The sequence below is a fragment of the Ischnura elegans genome, chromosome 12 (assembly GCF_921293095.1).
Source record: "Ischnura elegans chromosome 12, ioIscEleg1.1, whole genome shotgun sequence".
Taxonomy (NCBI): Eukaryota; Metazoa; Arthropoda; class Insecta; order Odonata; family Coenagrionidae; genus Ischnura; species Ischnura elegans.
In genome coordinates, this window is record NC_060257.1 from 67,031,794 (window position 1) to 67,052,251 (window position 20,458).

Consider the following 20,458-nt stretch of genomic DNA (forward strand, 5'->3'; position numbering starts at 1 on the left):
GCAGTTCGATAGAATGTAACAAAAGAACTACGCTGTGCCGCAACGACCGCTCTTTTCAAATTTTCAGATTTTCATGAATTATACAACCAATGATGGAAATAAATAATACCAGAAACGCAGCTATTAATATCATTAGTTGGTGTATAAAAATTAAAAAATGTATCTATTAGTAAAAATTAATCTTATTTTTACCAAATAAGTTTCATTTATAAGGACATAATATAATTTAAAAGCCAAGAGTTCTCTAATGCCTGGACTGAAAGTATTGACCCAGGGTAAGGCAGCAGTGAGCTATAGAGTTTAGAAATTAAAATCCGGCCAAAAGTCAAGGATATATGGTATGAAAAGCAGACCTACCGAACGAACCTCAATTTTTTTATTTTTAGTGAACTTATAGCAATCGGGAGAACCTGCAGGACACTGAGGAGCTTTCATCCCTCTTAACTGTTAATTTCTGTTCACTTGCCAATTCCTAATATCTCAATTTACTATCTACCGATTCAAAATCAATTGCTCACAAGATAATACCTCTCTCTCCAATACTTTACACTCTCCAATTTTTTTGCTACAAACTCTTTGCAGTGGTAAGACCGTGTTCCTATGACCCTTAGAGTTACACTGGTGGGGGTAGTTATAAATTAAGTAAGGACACCCCGGACAATCTCGGTAAGGATACCTATGCCAGATAGGTCGAATATCAGGAGCCAGACAAAAGATGGTGCACATGAAGGTGCTACGTATAATAAATACCTAACATGTGTAGTTGGAATGGAAGCACACTTCCCATGGGAAAACCAACCAATTATGCCTTCCCTAAAATCATGGAGTGCAACCAAATGAGCCTTGGAAACTTATATCGAGGGCAAGTAAGCAATGAAATATAAAAAGGGAGATTGAGAAGTGAAGAAGAGATATATGATAGGTATGTAACTGGTAAGCAGGGAACTTAGACCCTGAAATTAAGAGATTCCTTCGCTATATGAGGGCTATGAAGCACAGGGTGTACACATTACCCCACGTGAGCCTTTAAAAATTTAGGGAAGAGTATTATGAAAAAGTTTTTTAACTAGTATGTAGAATTTATGAGCTAGGGTCTTGGGTAGAGGATGTCACTGAAACAGCTATAAATATGACACCAAAAAAAGAAGAAGGGTACAAAATGCATAGACTATAGCTCTATTCAGTGGCGCCGACTCCATGGGGCCTGAGGGGGCCCGAGCCACCTCAAAAATTCATTATGGTTGTGAGGAAAAAATGTGTCAGGCTTGTCGATTTTCCCCACCCAGTGAGAAATGGGTGGTGGAATCCACGTGGAAATTATGGTGGAAATTAGGTGGAAATGTAACGTGGATACCACGTGTTTTTGGTCGTGGAATCAACGTGGAACCCACGTGGAAATTTGGTGGAAAAATTAAAACAGCAGTAGGTGCTGTCCTGAAACCATTAAAACCTCAACCACTCTATATCTAAATCGAATACCCAGCAGCTAATGTACTTCCTCATACAATTCCAAACAAAATGCCACCACTGAATAAGCAGTAAATTTAAATTCTTCCCTAACCATGTGCAGATAGTTCTTCATGATGAAAGCAAATGTGCATTGCAATGCTTTGGTTCTTCTCATAAATTTTTAAATTAACAATATTTCATAGATGAGATAAAGGATCATCATAGCATAAAATATCCATAAAATATTTTTTAATAGCTTCCAGACATTTTGTAGGCTTCTGAATGTTCCCTTTTCTGATATCTACAAGATGTCTTGAGAAGATATTTTCTAGATAATCATATTCAAACTGGACCCACAGGGAAAATTCAGGATAAATTACATGAATGTAATATTTCTGTATTAGATATGTTTATTTTTCAACTGACAGCCTGATGGTGGAGCAGAAAATGATGGTATCCCCTATGAAAAAATTGTATAAACTTGTTTCAAATTTTTATACATTCTTATGCATTGCCATGGTAATGTATAAGAATGTTTCAGGGCAGCACCTACTGCTGTTTTAATTTTTCCACCAAATTTCCACGTGGGTTCCATGTTGATTCCACGACCAAAAACACGAGGTATCCACGTTACATTTCCACCTAATTTCCACGTGGGTTCCACGTGGATTCCACCACCCATTTCTCACTGGGCAGAGTGTCCAGATATCGAGATTCGAGTTATCAGGGTTCTAAAGTTGATCATATGATCATATGACTCTTCTAAAATGCTTAAAAAACTTAAAACTCATTAGGCACTTATAAAATTTCCCAAGGCAAGATTTTGCCCCCCCCCCCCCCCCCCCCTAATATTTATTGTAAGTCGGCATCCCTGGTTATCATCCCAGTCCCATTAGTCTAATATCACATGCAGCTAAAGTAGTGCTGAGGATTTTTAAACAGATGTATGGAGACTAGGGCAAAGGATTATTCTACCAAAAAATCAGTTTGGTTTAAGCAGGGATGAGTCAATCTGTGATGCAATAGTGGTACCTACATAATTGGGACCCTAGAGGAGAGCAACCCGGAATATAATCAAGCATTGGCAAGGTGTGGAACAAGGCTTTCCAATATGGCCTTAGCTTCTTAACATGTACGCCGACCAGATAAGTTGAAAGCAGAAGTTAAAATGCTTCGGTAGGTTGAGTAACTTAAAATGGTAGTTAAATAAGTGAGATTTGCACATGACCAGGCATTAATTAGCCAGTTAGCTAGAAGGCTGCGTGCTCTAGTGGATGCATTAGCATTGCAAGGAATATGGCATGAGGATTAATCATAAGAAGACCAAGGTTATGTGGATTTGTAATTGACATAGTGAGCGAAGAATGAGAGGCTCAAGACAAAGGTGGTCCCACACTTTAGCAGATGAAGCAGTTAACCCTCTCCTTCCTAAACCGCCTGAAACCAGCCGTAAACATTTCCCCGCCATGAGCGAAGTTTAAATACCCATTTGCCCCACTGGTAGACCTATTTTCCTCTGCAATGAGGAAAATAGGTTTGAATAGGTAAGAATTTTGCCTTACCATATATTGAATTTAATTCCCTACTTCAACTCCATTTCCTTGGTGATGTTGATGATAACATCCTAATTTGCAAAGAGGTAAATCGCATCTGATGCCTTTCCATGGCATTTCTATGCTCCGACCAGTAGGAGTTTTTCTTTTCTTTTCAACAAGAGGCTTTTACATATTCTTTAATTATTTTTAAGCATTGTTAATTAGGTGAAATAAAAGCTCTCTTTGGGGAGCCACCTTTCGGATTACATACCATCTGTTCAATTTTTGCAGAAATCATGGGGATCAGCCATCCTAATCCTTCCATTCTAATCTGTCACTGGTTACAATTGTAAGCTTGTACTCTATCATGCACTCTTGAGCAAATTTATTTACCCAAAGTATGAAATTAACTGCACAAAAATCATTTGGCTCAGCTGGGTTTAGAGCCTGGATCTCCCAAAGGGCCCCAATATCTTATTTAGAAAACCTAGTCTGAATTACACATACAGGGGGAGAATTAATCTTACAATTTAGGCAATAAAAAATAATAGGAAACCACCCTATTGGCTTCTTCACCAATTTTTTTTATTATTAATAATAGGTAGTCATAGAATTTAAAAAAGAAAGTTTCATTAATATTTTAGTTTTTCAATCTGACCCCAACTTCTTGATATATTTGTGGCAAAAAATTTGGCATTTGTGGCCTTAATGCTTTAGCTGCGGGAGAGTCAAAATTTTGCTGCCAGTGTGTGCAGGACATGAGCGGGGGAGATATTTTTCCATCAACCCCGGACGTGTGTCTGGCAGGTAGTGGACCCTAATAATCCGGAACTGCTCACCCTACCCCCTGATGACAGACCATGAATACAATGTCCTTGGTAATTACGTAGGGACGGAAGACCCATCACTGATGGTATAAGAAAGAGAGACCAATGCGTTCAAATTCACATTTACATACCTATATTTGATTGCGTACCTGACTGACGATTAGGAGGATCTGACTGGGTTCAAATCTTGTCTAATGCAAATGATTTTTACAATGGTGAATAATATCCTTCATAAATTATCTCCTCACACTTCCTTGGGTACATCCAATAGGAAATGCAAAGACAGCTTATTCATTCTAAAGGTGCATGCACTGGAGAAGTGCCACTTGCACTCTTTTCACAAATCTGGCAGAGTGCCTTTAACAAATTGTCATCTTACCTACTTTAAAGGGTGAAAAGAAAGTTTATTCACACTACATTCACATGCCATGGTTGAGGGGTACGTAGGCAAGAGAGTATAAAAAGATCATATTTTCAACCCTCATATCTGTGTTTTAGGAACAAGAAGATTTCTATAAGTTTTCAGTCTTGCAATGAATATGTTTTCAAAAAAATTATGCATAAGTGCCATTTTGAGAGGCATAAATGAAAGATACTGGATGCTGGTCATGGAGGGGTAGCTGTATTTTTACAAATAAGAGTTATTTAGAGCACTCATTAGATTCTCTTTTTATTTTAGAATTTCTAGATTGAGGGGGATCAATGCCCTGATGATATTCTGCAGAATGTTGTGGATGTAAAAGGTTGGGTGCTGGTCCAAAAAGATCGGCTGTTAGCCAAATAAGATGTGGCTGAAATATCCACAAATGCAGATGATAGAAGAAAAAAAGGCTATGATGAAACTATATTTCTGCCTTTGAAGGCATAGTGGGTTTTATATTTTCTTGACAAAGAATAGTGATTGTTGATGAGTCACATACAATAGGGTAGTTTCCTTCACCAAAGAAAATGAAAGACATTGATTGCGATTCATTACCAACCATTAGTGTATTCATAATACATACATATACAAATTATTTGGTTTTAGAAATCCCAGTTTAGACAAATGTTAATAGTCAATTTTAACCTCATTTGAAAAAGGCCAGATTGGCACCCATGCGATGCCACTCCACGTGACGTCACAGGGACCAAGATTCTATACGAGTAGTCAGGAGTTTTACATCGTCTGAGATAACCAATGCATGCATGTGGCACATGGGCAATGTGCTGCAAAGAGCAGGGAGCTCTCTCTCTCGGAGAAGGGATAATCCGAGTAGCACTCCCCGTGGTGAGGGTACCCAGTCCTTGAAAGACACCATTGTGCTCTCTGCCACTAGGTTGGGCCGAGTTCAAGCAGCCGTGGAAAGGATGGCAATAAAATCTTAAGGTAAGGCTGCCAGTGGTAAGAAAATCTGGTCAAACGTTGAAAAACGTTTTTCCCGCACTCATCATTTAAAAACGTTCCCGCTGTCTAAGGGTTAACCCTTCCACAGTTGATGACATCACAAAACCTTGCCAAGCAACACCCCGCTTCTCAATTAATCTTTGGCCTCTTCTTTCTGACTTCTGTGGTTTTTTGTCACTTACACCATAGTGAGTGATTATTTCCCTCAAAGAGCAACACACCCATGGTGTCAATGAACCAGAACTTTATTGACACATAAACTCATGAAAAGTAAGTGGCAACTTTCACATTAAAAAAAATTTAATGGCTGAATTGAGAGCACGTTTGTTGTAACTTTGTTTCTTTAACATTAATCCAATCCTTTTAACCCTTAGAGTTCGGGAACATTTTCATACGTTTTGCATGCTGACTATGGAAATTACCCAAAATTATTATTTCTACATGGATATCTTGCACTAGGGCACTTTCGCTCACTACAAAGATTGCTAAGGGGCTTAACTCTACCAGACCAGCCCTTGTGGCAGGGGGTGCCTCCTGCACAGGGGGTTCCTCCTGCACTAGCTGGCAGCTAAAATCATGAACTCCCGCAGCTTAAGGGTTAATAAACTGCGATTTTGGGTTTGAGTGAATGATCCAATTCTGAGGTATGTGGAGGAGAGGAACTGGTCCCCCTTCCCTGAATGCATGAAATGTACTCATCTATGGTTTAATCTGGGGTGAGCTCTACCCTCACCTATTTAAATCAACTTTTGGGGAAGAATCGGTGAGTGAGTATACATTTGATATGGCTAATATGGCAGGACCCATCACTGACACTAGCAGGGAGGATGTATGGAGCAAATTATGTCTCAGAGAAAAATTTGAAGGGGAAACAGTGGTGTTATGTCAAAATTAGCAGTGTCGGAACGCACTTTCCTTAACTTTTTTTAGAAATGAAATATTACTATATATTTTGGTTATGAGTGTACATATATATATTAGAAATTTGGAGGCAAAAAAAAATGAAAGTGTTATTTGACTATTATGAGACACAAGCATATACAGAGACCAAGCCATGTATATAATAACTGCAGCAGTTTTGGTAAAAAAAGCATTGCTGACAATAATTTCAGCACTATGCATACAAAATTAATAAAATATTAATAAAAAAATAAAAATTTTGATGGAATTAATGGTTTTCTGAAGCGATGGTAATGACAAAAATTAACAGCATGAGCAACATAAAAACCCCCAAGCCCTCCTCAAAGCAAATTTCTGGTTGCGTGCTTGGGGGGGTAGCAACTGGTAGGAAATGTCTTGTTGCTCCAAGATACCCTCCACTGAACAGTAGCACATCTTAACTCACCATACATTCATTAGAAATTATTCAAGGAGAGAAATTATGAGGGGATAATTAGTTCTTATTTCTTCAAATACCAAATCTTTTAACCCATTTCATTCACTCAGAGTTCTCACTTTTAAAATTTGTTACTCATATACCTTTCACTAAAGTGACGAAACTGATGGGCCTAATTTCAACTTCAGCCATAACTCAGGTACAGAGCAATAAAGGCTGATTTTAATAAATTAAAATTAACTGCAAACTACCGTCACATTTCTAGAAAACTCACTGTTTGCAAAATGTAAATTTGAAAAATACAAGTTCTCAATTCTATACCCATCAGAAATTTTAAAATAATCGAAAAGGGATTTTTTTTTGCAAGGCATCATATCCTCGTGGCAGTACTAGTGTTGCAGTTGCTTGAATTCCAACACTATTCTGAGTAAATCATTCAAGTATTTTCTCACTTATGCCACTAAACATGGGGCACACATAATTGGGAGTCAAAGGGGCAAGCTTCCCTCTCTTGAATTAGTTTAATGGACTATGACTGAGTTGATGACAATAGCATGCAGTTAGGTATATACTCCTTCATGTATATAAAATTCTAGCAGGCCACCCGGCATTGCTTGAGATAGATAAATGATAGACCCAGAGAAGAGGGAAACTTGGAATTCATAGTCTCATATGTAGTAGGAATACTGCACAGCAAATGATGGAAAAATTGATTCTTATATGACACCCATGGGATCATCTTATACCTCACTCCACAACATTGGCCACTATACAAATGTGCCTGCACATGCTTGGGTGGGGGGGCTCAGGGGTATGTGCCCCCCCCCCCAGAATCTTAAAAAATAGACAAAATGTTTTATCCGGTTTTGTTTTGTGTTTAAGGAGCCTCAATCATTGAATTTCAAAATAGTAAATTTCATGTTAAAATAAAGAAAATATTTTGCAAAGTACGAGTAATTGTTGTACCTTGTTTTTGATGTCAATTATGAGAAGATCGTTTGCCTGCCAGACCCTTATTCCCTCCCTCCCCCACAGAAAAAAATCCTGGATCCATCCCGGCATATGTGTGTAGACTAAAAAATTGTTGTGAACTCATACCCCAGCAAAAAGGTTTGCGCCGAGAGTATTTAGTGGTTAAGAGTAATATCCTTTGCTTTCCCATTGAGCGCGTTAAGAGATGTACCTACCCAGCAGGATATCTAAGGTGTATGATGTGACGTAGCAAATGGCAATGAGAAAACAAAACGAAGGACGCATTGAACACAACGAAAAGTAGCAGTACATGGTTTGAGAGCATGAGATACACCAACATTCTAACTTTAATTGCAATCCGTGCAGTCGTATAGAAATGCATAGTGGACAGACAAACAGGCATCCTATTAAAATCCATTTTCGGGTGTACATCTGCGAGCTTAATATTTAAACTCGACATTTTGTTCCTCCTGCAGGGAACGTCGTCAGCAGACTCATAGACAAAATGTTTTATTCGGTTGTCAATGTGCTTGTTTTGTTTTGTGCATTATGTAGCCTTAATCATTGAATTCCATATAAATAAATTTAATGTTAAAATAAAGAGAATAATTTGCAAAGTACGAGTAATTGTTGTACCTTGTTTTTAATGTCAATTATGAGAAGATCGTTTGCCTGCAAGACCCTTGTGTTCCCCCAGAAAAAAATCCTGGATCTGCCGCTGCATGTGTGTGTAGACCAAAAACGTTTTGTGAACTCATACCCCAGCAAAAAGGTTTGTACCGAGAGTATAAATAGTTAAGAGTAATATCCTATGTTTTCCCTTTGAGCGAGTCAAGAGGTGTGCCTACCCGGCAGGATGTCTAAGTTGTATGACGTAAGAAAACAAAGCGAAGGACGCATTGAACGCAACGAAAAGTAACACTACGGGATTTGAGAGCTGGAGATGCACCTATGTACTATCTTTGATCGTAATCCGTGCAGCCGTATAGAAATGCATAGCGGACGGACAAACAGACATCCTCTTTTATACATGGAGAATATTCGTGAAAAGGCCCGCGGTTCGCCGCCCTAAATGAGGATCTATGTTCGCAGAAGCTTCTCTTTTTCCTTGCTCTAGTAATAAGTTGAATTGGAAAGAAAAAATAGAAATACTAAGAGATAAAATGCCAGTTGGCTCCAATAGCACTTCAAATTCTTACCGCGATCGGAAAACCACAACGGGTTATGCGGTTTTTTTTCCATTGCGAGAATGCTAGTTATGTGACTGCGGTTGCAGTGTATAACGTAGGCACAATCATTGTTGATTCTGGACCTTGACCCGACTAACTAGATATTTTTCTTTCGCCTAACCTTGGCTTTCCAAAAAAATATCAGAATGGGATTTTTAAAATATGAATTAACTGGAATCGCTCTTTGAATTCTCTCAAACATATGATCCGTGGGTGAGTGGTTTACCCACGTAATCAGAGAATTAATAGATCAATTTGTTACGCTATTTCGCCGCACATAACCTTTTTTTATTCGATTTATTATATTTTCCCCTGAGAAAAAACTTAAATTCGATATTTTTTCGATTCGGCCACCGGATGTTTAACGCAAAACTGGCTCATTCAGCTAATTAAGCGGTAGGAATTGGAGAAAATGTAAGGGGAATAGGTGTAAGTCAACATATATCTCTAGTTTAATTTTCAAAAGATCCCTCTCTCTTCAACTTTACTTTATTTTAAATTAATAATGGCATAATCACAGCGACATCAAACTTGAAACGTTAACACATTCGTACTTATTCAACCTTCCTTACTAGGTAGAGATGTTTTTACAACGTTAAATATTCATAACGCTAACAATTAAGTCTCGATTTTTACCGAATTTTTCTCAAATTCTTCCAATTATTTTTTTATCTGTTACGTCAAAGTAACGAATAAGGCGCAATCGAAAAATATGAAAATATATTTTACGTTAAATGAGATGGGGATATAGATTATCATAGAGATATCAAGTATATCTACATCGAAATGTAAGAGTATTACTCCAACGGTCGCCTTAATGTTGTTAACTCGGAATGTCAAGTTTTCAGGTACCAGTTGCTTCACAGAGCAACCGAACAACCTGTCCACAGCTCTCCTCCGACATGGGTAGTGACAGAAAGGTATCGGTCGAAGTATATTTTTCGAGTAACCGATTTTTAATCGCAATTAAAAGTTCAGCTTTTCAACAAAAATAGAAAATTGAATCAAATGATAGATTAATCGAAAAAAATCGACGTTTCTTATAGAATCAGTTTGTGCAAAAACTGTTTTACTATACATCGAAAAACACTCTAAATACACAACGGAGTATGATTTAATTTAATAAAAAATTTACTTAGAATACATGCTTCAATTATTAGCAGTAAACATTTACAAATAAGCACCCATTAAAGTTTTGGGATCACCTTTGATTGGAACTATTCTGCTTCACTGAAACATTTAAGAAAGACCAACTGATTAAGATGCTTTCTTGATAATCGAGGGTGTGCTTTTCCAATTTCACTGGCCTTTGAGAAGTCTTTTACAAAGTGGGACGGATGCCGTTATCATAAGCCGGTAGAGACGCCGCTGAGATCAAACGAAATGGACAAGATCGAAGTTGAAAAATCGGGTTTTTATCTAAACTCGAAGATCATAGCTCGATCTTGATTTCATCTATCGTTGAAGACAGGGGCGCAGCTAATAATTAAGGCTAGGGGGGGTTTTAGGCGAAACTAATACTTAGGGGAGGGGGGGTATTGCATACCCGCCAGGGTAAGTGTGAGTTGCGGGGGCCCTCCACCAGAATAATTTTAAGATTGATGGTTCCAAATGGCAATTTTACGGCTTTCTGAGGGATATTTGATTAATCCTAACACTATTCTATAAGTAATACAAATCCATTAAGTAAAATAGATTAAACCTACACATGGGGCCCCCGCGAAGAATACGAACTCACACACGCTGACAAGAAATTATTTTTTCCGTTTTCTTTTTTCTGCCGCACAATTGCAACATTCTTCTCGTCCTCCACTTTTCCCATTTATAAGAATTTTTTATTCGCGTTTCCCTGACAACTCTATGTCGCCAGCGAGTCTTTACTAATTGCTCAAGACGAACATTTTTTAGACGAAATACCGGCATATGAATCCTTCCTCCTACCTCAAAAAATGTTTATGGCTCTCACGCTACGCAAAACCATGGAATTCTTTAAGCAAACTAATAATTTCGTAAATACAATCCTGAAACTTAAACTCATCAATGATTATTATAAAATGGGATTATTTACAAGGATTTCTTCTCCTCTGCGACAAATGATAAGTGTGGAAATAAAAAGGATTTCATTTCCATTACCAAACCAACCGTATAATTATGGGTACTCATGACCTTGCGACTTCATTACTACGATAATAATATGAGCAAATCGCTTAAGAAATTTAGATCGAGAACACGGCTAGCTTGCGGATTAACATGTATATAAATCCGTTGGAGTAGATTTCGTCCTCATTCACATTTGCTGGATGCGATCAAGGAAAGTCATTCGTAAAAGAAAATAAAAGTGGTGTACTTACGGTGGATTCTGCAATCGCACCGCGACCTTGTTTGTCATTCCATTGACTGCGTCAGTGAAATAATAGCAGGTTTGTTGATGGATGATGGACAGGCCGACCACTGGCTCCACAATGTCAGGTATTTGTGACCACATTACCTCTTCAAGAAATTCCTTTCAGAGGAAGATAAAGAGTTTATTTTTCACGTTTACGAACGATAAGCATCAGGGATGCCGACTTATAAAAAATATTGGGGGGGCCCAAACCGGGGATATTGCCCCGGGAAATTTTATAAGAAGTGAGTTTTAAGCTTTTTAAGCATTTTAGAAGAGTCATATGATCAACATTAGAACCCTGATAACTCGAATCTCGATATCTGGATCCTCCGGGGAAATGCGACAAGCCTGACACATTTTTTCCTCACACCCATAACGAATTTTTGAGGGGGCTCGTGCCCCGTCAGGCCCCATGGAGTCAGCGCCACTGATAAGCACACAATTGAAACACGTTCTAATAAAATGAAGTAGATTAAGTTAAAGTTGGCATTCTAGTTATTTCAAATCGAACTTTAAACTTATTGAAAAATTTTCAAGGAACAAAAGCAGAAACTATGTTCTGGATAGTCGGTGGGGCCTTATAAATTAAATGGCTCGACATGATTTATCAATATAAATTTGAATGTGAGGGATAAAAACCCTGAGACACCCCTGGCTACATCCTTGACCATTACCAGTAACTGATATTCTGATAAATCCAATGAAGTGCAGCCTTTTCTCGGTAAAAGTTTAGAACAAAGAGAAGTTATTTAAGCCAACATTAGGTACTTCAATTGATTGGATGACAAATTTCAACGAAATCTTGATAAAGCGAATGTTTCCGTCTTAGAAGTTTTGTGCAACATAAAATGGAAGAGAAACATTGTTTGCTGCCAAACATCTTTTCTCTAAGTTTTCGAAAGCTGCAAAAAAACATCGTCGGATATTGTTTTCTTCGACCTTTTTCTTCACCTTCGACCTTTTTTCGGATATCCCTTCGGAATTTTTCAATTTATATAAATTTCTAAGTTGCTAGCATCAAAGTTTACGAAAAATAGAGCCCCTTAAAGAAATGAGCTAACCTCATTTTTGAAATTGTTAATTACACCTAATTTTCTTTCGTCTGCATATAATTCAATATAATGGCAATCTATTAGAAAGAATTTAAGCTGTTTATCAATGAAACCAACTCCACTTGCAAAGACTTATAAACAAAACTACGCTACAATATTTTCTAGTTGAGTGGTATGATTTCCGAAAAATCTATAACCATTGATGCTAAATATTCACTATTTTTTAATATTCGGTCTTCTTAAAAAGTAATTGCGATGTATTCTTCTCAATGGCTTCAACAGTTGGAATACGAGGAAATGGAGAGAACAGATAAATTCTTTCAATAATAGCATGCATCAGCTTGATTCTGCTAATTATATCATCAATGCGATTTTTATGAGTCACACTCATCTAACCTCATTTAGCTTCCGAAAATCGCGAAAAGAGAAAATAGCGACATAAAATCATTCCAGGCATAACGAGTGATGAGGTAGGTTTTCTGGTTTATGTAAGTTTCAAGAACTTCTGATGTTTACTATTCGCCATGAAGAGAATAAAGTGAGTGAGCTAAGAGGACAGAATAGAGTTGATTGTGATCGGAAGGAGATAAGATCTCACGCTCAGCAAATGGATTTCCAGTTGCTTAATTTTCCTCACGACTCGGGTACAAGGTAAAATGTCTCGAGCCATACAATGAACAGAAACGTATAATGAAATATCCTTTTCATAGGACTTGAATAACCTCCGGATAACCTGTTTTTGAAATTTTACATCAAACTCATGCATAGAATGCCCATATATTTCATTATAATTAGCAATAAATTTAGTTTTAATTATCGTTAATTTTATGTTAATCGTTTTTTATAACTGAAATGGCCGTATAGTTCTAATGGCATAGTATTGGTTACATTGTGGTTCGATCCCGAAAAAAGACTTTTTTTAAACTTTGGACTTTGGCGGCATTCACTTACAGTATCTGATTAAGAAAAAAAATCTTGCGAAATGCTCGATTTATAAATACACTCGAATTTAAATTATAAATACTCTTACTGCATTTCGTGACAGAAAATATTGAGGATATCCCATTGAAAATTGTCTTTTCAAATTCAAACCAAGTTGAATTCAACAGATGTGTATTTTTTTGTATTGCGGCCAAAACAAGGCTGAAGAGTTATTGGTCAGATTAAGTGCCCCTGGGCTAGCCGTCTCCTGAGCTGATGTATCGCGGGCGTTCGCCATGTGGAAAAAAAATCTGGGGGCAAGGCCCATTACGCCCCCCTGGCTAAGCGCCTGGCTGTGATGGAAAAGTATTGAAAAATGTAATCGGGCTTACTTAAAATTACCCTTTCAAATTTCTAACTAATTAGAATCACAAATTACTCATTGAAAAAGTAAACAGTGGGATTACAATTAGGATTGCAGTCACTTATAACTTGGCTCCCATGTATGATGTAATAGTTGTCAATAGTTGCTCAAACTGGTATTACTACATCTACATGCTACCCCGCAAGCCGCCATAAAAGCGCGTGGCAGAGGGTGTTAGGACACCAGCCATTTACACATATAAAGGAAATACGAAATTACGATTAGCATTTATTAAAGTCCTTTATGTTTCGGGGGAAATATGAATTCCCATATCTATCCGTTCGGCTAAATATCTCTCTTAATTTACTGCTCCTGACGGACTGAAAATATTTAGGGGCTCTAAGATGATGTTCTCCGTGTCGCTCCGAAGGATATCTATTCTCAATTGTTCAAGCAATATAAGCCTAGCGCCCAGACTCCGAGTCTCCAGCGGCTCTCAGCCTAATTTGCTTAACATCTGGGTAACGCTGTCTGTACGCACGTAGCAGTTTTTGACCAAACTAGCATTCTTCCTTCGTATTTTAACCAGTTCACGGATTAAGTATTTCCGCTAATCGACATGCAAACCAACATTTTGACTATTTTTTGATGCCACTGAATAAAATTACAATCAAAATATTTTATTTAGGATTTTTCGGCATAAATAAATATTTTTAACCGAAATTTTACAACTGGGGATGAAGTCAATGTAGGTTAAAAATGTCTTTCGATCAGGGCGCGCGGATTTCAAAATTTCACTATTGATTAACAAAATGTTACAATGACTTGCACAAGCTTTGTCGTATATTACAAGTAAAAATTATTTCTCAGGATTAATCGTTTATCGAAGCATAGCGTCGACGATATTATAAAGCACCCCGCGCGCCAAGCCCGAGGAATACGATTACATTAAAGGCACCAGGTAAATCCAAAATATTTAAATAAATAAAAGACCGTAGCACTTTTCCACAACTTTTTTTACTGCGTACAACGCGTTTTGGCTCACTAAGCCATCATCTGGTACACGTCTTTTACCAGATGATGGCTCAGTGAGCCGAAACGCGTTGTACGCAGTAAAACATTTTTGTGGAAAAGTGTTACGATCTTTTATTTATTAAATATGTCTAACTTCCACCAATTGAAGCCTGATTCTGTTGAACTAAATCCAATATTATTAATTCATTCACTTATTTTTACACATGACCCAGAAAACAGCACTATTTGGCCTTCACATTCGGGGTGTAACGTTTGGTATATAAATATTGGATGTTTAATGAATAATTTTATTTAATGTTGTTAGGGAGTTGTTGACGGTGAAGAGGGGGAGGTTGTTGAGGAGGAAAGAAAAAGGGAAGGTTGCTTCACGGAGTGAGACAAAAAAGAAAATTGTAATTTGAAGAAAATAAAGAGGTTTTCCCATAAAAAAAACAATCGTCTGACGTTACAGAGAGTTAGAGCAAATACCATTGGATGGATAACAAACAACCATGGTCTGGTTAAAGATGACCCACCTAGGCGGGACTCGATCCTACGACCTTCAATTTGGAATGCGAAGACTATATCCCGCTGCCACTGAGGCCGAAAAAAAATCGCCCGAGCAGGGACTGGAACCCTGGACCCTCAGATTAAAAGTCTGATGCTCTACCGACTGAGCTACCCGGGCTACTACCTCCAAAACTCAAAATTACGTCTAAGAAAATATTTTTTGGAGTACTTTAAAATAAATCTACATCTACATAATACTCCGCAGGCCGCCTAAAAGGCGTGTGGCAGGGGGTGTTAGGACACCTGCCGTTCACACATAAAAAGGAAGTGCTCTAAGGAAATTACGACTAGCATTTATTAAAGTCCTTTATGTTTCGGGGGAAGTATGAATTCCCATATCTATCCGTTCGGCTAAATATCTCTCTTAATTTACTGCTCCTGACGGACTGAAAATATTTAGGGGCTCTAAGATGATGTTCTCCGTGTCGCTCCGAAGGATATCTATTCTCAATTGTTCAAGCAATCTAAGCCTAGCGCCCAGACTCCGAGTCTCCAGCGGCTCTCAGCCTAATTCGCTTAACATCTGGGTAACGCTGTCTGTACGCCAGTAGCAGTTTTTGACGAACCACGCAGCCTTCCCTTGTATTTTGAATGGGAAGTGTTCGTCTATAGGTTGCTCTATTTTGAAGGGAATGCAATATTTTCCAGAAGCAAAAAAATTAATAGTTATCCTGAGGTCTTTTTAACTTTTGTAAACGCTTATATACGAGTATATTTTATATTTATGCTCTTTTGTACTTAAGTAATCAAGGCCTAGTGGGTGGTCCATGCCCTCCCCCCTCCGAAATTTTAAGCTCCTTCAAACGTACCCCCTCTAACTTCACCCTCCCCCCAAAATGAACCCCCGGTCTTGGTGGATCCCCAAAGACTTCTTCAGGCTACGAACCCACACGTACCATAGAACTTATCGTTTATCCGGATTAACTTGGGCCGGGCATGATCCGGATTAACAAAAAATACGGATGAAACGGAAACAATAGGAATATCAATTTTAAAAAGTAAGTGCTGTACTGTGATAGAAAAACTAAATATTTATTTATCATGATATCGACCATAAGCATAGCTCACTACACAATAAGCTACATATGAGAAATGTTTTGAACGTAGGTTTTCGCAGCGAGAGGCATCGTTGCTAACGGCTTCCGGGTGCAGCTGCGTGTTGCGCTTTGTCGTGCAAGCTTTCGCGTCCGTTTGAGGGCGCATCATCAGGCGATGAATGAAATTACGAAAATCAATTTGAAATGTATTTAGTTATTGTTCATAAATAAATCGTCTTCATTCCATTGGTTTACTTTTGTGTAACGTCTAACCGCTGTAATGAAAACTGAAATCTTGCACGGTACTTTTCGTGGAATATTGGCTCAGATCTTTGATCCGGATAAACAGGAGAGCCGGATAATCGAGGTCCGGATAAACGTGTTTCTATTGTAACAAAAAATATAACAAAATCATAATATATTTCGGAAAAAGAAAGTAGAAATATGCATTTGCTATTGTCGCTGTTCTGGCTCCTTGCGTAACTGATTTGGTGTTTCATAGAGCTATATTTTTGCACAGGAAGATTTAGAATCAAATGTGGAGGAAGTGCATAAGGAAATGGCATGAGGGGAAAGTGGAGTGTTTTTTGCAACACCATTAGTTTCCAGTGACAAACTTGAACTTCCTGCAGAAGCCTATGCTCAAATTCTATATGAGATATATTCTGACCGCGAAGTTCGTAGAAAGTGCTTTTGGGTTTCGTAAAATCGGGAACATGAGTGAGTCTGGTATGATGAGCTAACTTTGACAAGTGCTTTGATAAGACTCTAAAAATAACAACAGAGAAGAAACGTCTCACAATAGTACACTAAAGTGTAAGTTTCCTCAATGTCAAGGAGAGAATAGACACTTTCAGGAATTAAGAATTTTCAGAATTATATCTTTCAGCAGTACAGTTATTAGGGTGATGATTCTGAAACGAATGCTTCTTTCTAGAAATATTTTTTCTGCGACCAGTTACACCTCACGTTAATTGTAGCGGTTTCATTCCTAAGATCGCGTAGGTATTAGCTGCCTTAGCTGCGATTACCCTATTTCATAGAGCTAACTAATGTTAGATCAGTAGCTAACCCCAGGGAACGAAAGAACAGGAATAGGGTTATTACTTTTTTGGCATGCTTTGAGACAATAGTGATTACTAAGGTAAGACCGTAGTACTACGCAGTAACAGGCTATTATCAATAACAGACCAATGAAGACATCGTCAAATAGGGTCTTACTAGGCAAGTTATGGATGGGGTAGCTTAAATTTCTTTTTCACTAAATGTTTTCTGGGTAGCTGAATCTGAGATATTTAACAAAATCTCGTGACGCAACGCTGCCAAGAATGCAAAAAATCTAAGCACTGTTATTTTTTAGCTTTTTTGTTCAAAAAGGGCTCATACTTTAAACATGTTTAAAACTGAAAATACACGTTAAAGTGATAAATGAACCCAAAAAATGTACATAGAATACATGCTTGAATTGCTATTAGTAAACATTTACAAATGCACGCACATTTAAGTTTGGGTATACCACTTGGAACCATTAGGCATCACAAAAATTATTAAGAAATATTTATCAGATTGAGATGCTTTCTTGATGATCGAGAGTTGGATTTTCCAATTTTACCGGCCTTGGAGAAAAGTCTTTCACATGGGACGGGTGACGTTGTCATACTTCCTCCCCCGCTCTTTGCCTGCGCCCAGCGCGCGGCAGTAGCATAGCTCATGGGCGTACCTAGCGAGGGGCAGGGGGGGGGGGGGCAGCTGCCCCCCTTGAAGCAAAAATCGCAAAAGTCTTTAAGCAAAATCAGTACTGAATTGAAACGAAACTATTCGACAAATTTTCTTTAAAACCATGAAATATGATATGTATTAGTATAAGATATGTAAATAAAATAAAACTATTTTTTCAAGGAAATAATCTCATACACTCATAATGCCCTCTTATGATTTTCATAAAATGTTGGTTTCATTCACCTTTCCTATGCTAAAATGTCACAACTTGGCTTACCCCCCCCCCCCCCCCCGCCCCCCCCTAGACCATGGCCCGCCTCCCCCTAATTATGATCCTGGGTACGCTCTTGGCGTAACTGACTATTACGCGCTAATGAGATCAAACAAAATGATCAAGATCGACTTTGAAGCATCGAGTTTGTTTCGTAACTCGAATATTATGGCTCGATCTCGATTTACTCGAATTTCGGCTTCTAAAACTCGATTCGAAATCAATTTGTCCATAATTAGGTGGGGGAAGTTTGTATGGTAATGTTGACTCATTTGAAGCAAGTATACTCATGATATTTTAAATCTGCATGTAAGAGAATACAAAATAATATACTTGACTACATATAAATAATGGAATTCCGAAGCCATGCTCTCGCGAGTGATTCATTAAACTAATTCAGACTACAGTTCTTAAATTAAATATTTATCCTCTATATTATTCCTACTGTATAGATACCTATTTCCCAACTTATACGCAACCATACTCTACAAATGAGGTACCAAAATGCACAGAATTTATCAGAAAACATGCGACGGCATATCTTACTTCCTAAATATTGCTATTGTTTCCTAAAATTGGTTTTTAAAAATTAAAAAAAAATAAATTATTAAAAAAAATCGATTCCGGCAAGATTATCCTCATCCCAAGAATACAGTTAACGCCGTCGGATCCCACCATGCCTTTTAATTTGACTCGCAGACAATTTCCCATTAAGGTTTCCTATGCGATGACTATTAACAAGGCACAGGGTCAGACTTTGCAAAGAGCTGGCTTATTCCTGCCTGACCCTGTATTCCTTCATGGCCAACTTTATGTAGCATTCTCTAGGGTAAGATCTTTTCAAAATATTTTTGTAAATATTAAGGAAAACGCTAAACAAGTATTAACAGAGGATAGTGTAATTACTTCCAATGTTGTGTTTAAAGAGGTCCTCTGACCTCAATTTGTACATGAACATTCCAATTAAATTTGTACATAAGACCCTGCCTTTTTTTTCTACATTTTAAAATTAGAACTATCCCTCTGTGGACCTGCATTGAAAAGAGTGGGGGAAGCCCGCTGAGAGCGGGCGCATCACGCTCGTTTTCCTTATTTCGGAGAAGGGACACGTAGGTTCCCCTATGTGGACGCCTTTGCTTGGAGTTCATGATTACGGAGCAAGTTTAGATTCCATATTTTCCGAAGGAAATTTTTCCTATCACTCTTATATTTCTTTCCCGAGTTTTTGCATTTTTGAGTCGCCACATATTTCTCTCAGCCTTCAATTCTTTAAACGTAAGACCAATCTCTTTGTCGACAAGGCCAAATAGAGCTATATAGCGTAGCAAACCGCTAATTGCAATGAAAATGTCCGTTGAAACAGGAAATCGCTCATTTCCATTAGGCAGAGAGACCTTTGGAAAAGAAAAATGGCACGGTAGGATAAAAAGACTATTCACTTACCCTTCAAATTATTAGTTAATATCTCAGTTTAACGAGCTGAAGATTTTTCAAATAAAATTTGTCGATTGCGGCACGTCGACATTGTCTCTATTTACAGTGCGTGCTCGGGTTGATAGTGCTAAGCAATCTCTTAAAATGATGGATAATAGTGGGTCGATAGTTGTAGACGCGGTGAATTTTTCTAAAGAGGAACGGCTGTACTATGATGATGACATAACTTACATGTGATTTCATCTAAATTTTCTTTCATATTTATGCAATCTTAAGATTGGCATACTGCAGCACTATTCTATTACCATAGTCCCGAAGATTATGGATGAAAACAAGCCAGCGTGGTTCGATTTTATAAGTTCACTCATTATAAATATAAATAAGATATAAAGTATTGTAAAACCTAAAATTAAGGATAAGAAAGTGTTTCGTACCAACATTTTGCCGATTTCTGCATCTTCCGCACTAATATTCAAGGAGTATATTTTGTTTTGGTGGCTCGATCGTTGGCTGCAAGCCAAAGTGTGAGAGATATTTTTTTCTAAACAGAGTTATGTACAGAAATTGAATGATGAAACATATAAAAACTTGGTGGCCAAGGGATGCGAGTGAGTCACTGTTCTCTGCTGACATCTAATGACACATTAAATTTTTTATCAATACCTTTTCCTAACAATATACTTGATATAATTGTTGGTTTTTTTCCCGGCGAACAATTGCAGTTAAGTTTTCTCGGGTTTCGCACCGTGTCAGGACCTCCATGTCTCCTTCCAACGTTTTGATGAACAACTCGACCGTCTTCATCAGGGATTCAGGAATCCAAATCCATTTCCTCCAAGCCTCGAGGTATATATGCAAATATTCGTGGGTGAGAACTCACGCACGGATTTTCTCGCCAAGTTCAAGTTCAAAAATCGTTTATTTCACGAGCAAACATTCACATAAAATTTGAAATAAC

General features: G+C 37.9%; 1 non-coding gene across 1 annotated transcript; it reads right to left on the reverse strand.

Moving 5' to 3' along the window:
* Nucleotides 1-15,084: 15,084 nt before the first annotated feature.
* Nucleotides 15,085-15,157, reverse strand: Trnak-uuu. Its single transcript has one exon. It is a non-coding gene; the product is annotated as a tRNA-Lys (tRNA).
* Nucleotides 15,158-20,458: the final 5,301 nt, after the last annotated feature.